The sequence below is a fragment of the Mus pahari genome, chromosome 8 (assembly GCF_900095145.1).
Source record: "Mus pahari chromosome 8, PAHARI_EIJ_v1.1, whole genome shotgun sequence".
NCBI classification, from domain to species: Eukaryota; Metazoa; Chordata; class Mammalia; order Rodentia; family Muridae; genus Mus; species Mus pahari.
The window spans coordinates 24,941,642-24,944,642 of NC_034597.1; the positions used below are offsets into that span (position 1 = coordinate 24,941,642).

A 3,001-nucleotide genomic window follows, 5' to 3' on the forward strand; every position below is an offset into this window, starting at 1 on the left:
TGACTTGCAGGCATAGACAGGTCAAAGTTTCCCTTCCTTAGTAGTTATCCTTATATAACCCTGTGGAAGGAGGTACCCTGTTAGCCTGGTAAGATTCAGGGACTTCATGAGACTTGCGTGTTGTTTATTTTCTGAGTGGTAAGGAGTAGAATGCTTCAAGAAATTGCTATACAATGGTGTCTGCCCCCCATATTATTATTTCATCTGTGTTCCCCAAGCTCTGTGCTGAAGGATCTCTCTCAATTACACACTAACAGTCTGCAGATACTCACTGGAAAGTGTAGTAGTTTCATCTGAACACAGTAGTTGAACCTGTATGTATATTCATCAGAGGTGGAAGTGGGTGCTCACTTCGGCAGCACATATACTAAAATTGAAACAATACAGAGATTAGCATGGCTCCTGCACAAGGATGACACGCAAATTCGTGAAGTGTTCCATATTTTTTTGCTCTTGCAAAGATTATACGCCCCAGTACAGGGGAATGCCAGGGCCAGGAAGCAGGAGTGGGTGGGTTGGGGAGCAGGGCCAGGGAGGGGTATAGGGGCATTTGAATTGTAAATGAAGAAAATATCTAATAAATTGTTTAAATTAAAAAAGGAGGTGGTAGGGACCAAGGTCTATAAAATATAAAACAATGTTTTTATAAAGTATTTTATCAAGTGTATATACATTATTTAACATTAAGAATTGAGGGCTTAGTGAAGTATAGTTTTGGGTTTTTTGTTTTGTTTTTTTTGTTTTGTTTTGTTTTTTGTTTTTTTCTCAGACAGAATTTCTCTCTGTAGTTCTGGCTGTCCTGAAACTCTCTTTGTAGAACAGACTGTCTTTGAACTCAGAGATCCACCAGCTTCTGCCTCCTAATTGCTAGGATTAAAGGTGTGGGCTACCACTGCCAGGTGAAGTATAATTCCTTTAACAGAGTCACACACTAAGGGTGAATCTTAGAACAAAATTTGAGCAGAACAGGGAGAAAGGGTGAAGAAGTCCACATAGAAGAGAGTAGAATCAGAAGAGCTCAGACAGCGAGTTAATTCACTAAAGGTATAAAAGGTACATGAAAGTCACCAAAAGTCCCTACCTCCCAAGAAAAGAAAACAGAAAAACAAACAAAACCCGGTTATAATCAAATCCCCGTGGGAAAGGTCCAGGAAACCTAAGAGTGCTTGCTGCTGCTCCAGAAGACCCGAGCTCCATCCCCTGGGCCCACATGGAGAAGCATGCCTGTCTTTAACTTCAGTTTCAAGGGATCTGATGCCCTCTTCTGGTACCCAAACTTACATGCATACACCCACAAACCCCCACATACACACAGAATTAAAAACAGAAATCTTACCTGCCCTCACTGTCACTCCTGCAGCCACCGCGGAAGAGCTGCACCACGCCAGAACGCTGCCCCGTGGCTGTAGCAAGAAACATGACTTGGGAGATTGTCTATTGCAAATAATGTGGCAGTGGCTGCCAGCAGGGCTGCCTCTGGGGAGCCAGAGAGACCCATGGAGGCTTCTCAGGAAGATGTAGTAGGGAGAATGAGCCAGTGGAGTGCAAAATATCTCAGGAACAACTAAAAGCAAGACTTAAGAAAAGATGCTTTTAAAAGGTGATTTCATGGGATTGGGAAAAAGATGGTAGAACAGAGCTGTGCTTGCATCTTAGAAAAGAGGAACTAGAGATGTGTTGGTGGATGGGAGCATGTCATTGCTCAACAGGGATGACAATGATGTGATGATTATGATGATGCTGATGGTGATGATGCTGATGGTGATGATGATGGTGATCATCTCCTCACCCAGTTTGGGGTGGGGGAGAACATGCATTAAGATCATGCCCATTGTTTCTGTGGGGATGCCAGCACTGGGGGCAGGGTAGTTTACAGCAGCCTGCACAGGGCCAATCCCCAGACACGCTGCCCAGCATGATCACCCTGATTCCGAGCAACAAGGTATGGAGATGAAGAGTGCTTCCTTTTCTGGATTAGCCTCCAGGAAAGACTTGTGTGCCATGCTAAGGTCAGTGGTCTATGCTGCCAACAGAAACCATGTTGACGATGGTGATCCATGCTGCTATCAGCAACGATACTGATGTCCAGGAGCTGTGCTACAGCCAAAGGCCATGTGGAAGTCCGTGATCCATGCTGCTGCTAGCTGCTATGAACAAGGAAGCTACTTTAGCTGTGGTACCAGTGACTGCAGACTCATAACTGAGAATTATGATATCAAAGGCTTCTGTGACAACCTCCCGCCAGTCCAGACGGACGGCGAAGAGAGTCCTGATAAAGATGCTGAAATGCAGCTTTTAACAGTTCCGGCAGGGATGTAGGTAAGGAAGGACTCAGTTTCTTTGAGGGGCTGGCCCTTAGGAGTTTGACCATGCTTCAGTGAGTGTGTGTTCAATGCAAATTGAACTTGATGGTTTTGGTTTGTGTAGAGAGAGAATTTCTTGTGTATTGTATAGATGCATCACCTGTCAATTTAAAAAACAAACAAACCTGTGTCCTATAGGAAAGGGTAGACAATAGGAGATGGGATATACAGGAGCAGAATGAATTCTGGGGATAGAGCCAGGCACAGCAGATTCACCGAGAAAGATATGACAAGAGGGATGCATGACACCTAATCATAGGTAACAAGCCACATGTCAGATTGTAGGTTAAAATAATTGGGTTATGTTAAGTTGTGATCTAGCCAGGGGAGAACCTAACTACATGGCCAAGGTATTTGTAAATATAGTTTGAGTCTGAGTCTTACTTCTGGGAACATGGAACTGGGAGGAAGAAGCAGACCAAACTTCTATAATTTGTTTGTCTGTGTGTGGGGAAGGTGAAAGGGTGTGTGTGGGGGTGGGTGGACCTGAGAGCAATGGAGGCTAGCATGATAGGGTGCGTCATATGACATTCCCAAATAACTCATAAAGATATTATTTTGAGGAAATTAACATTCTTTTTTGAAAAGTAGATGAACCTATAGTCTATTTCCAAGTTCATTTTCAGAAATTAGAAATG

General features: G+C 43.7%; 1 non-coding gene across 1 annotated transcript; it reads left to right on the forward strand.

Moving 5' to 3' along the window:
- Positions 1-343: 343 nt before the first annotated feature.
- On the forward strand, positions 344-447 carry LOC115064654. The gene has a single exon (XR_003844470.1). It is a non-coding gene; the product is annotated as a U6 spliceosomal RNA (small nuclear RNA).
- The last annotated feature ends 2,554 nt before the right edge of the window (positions 448-3,001 follow it).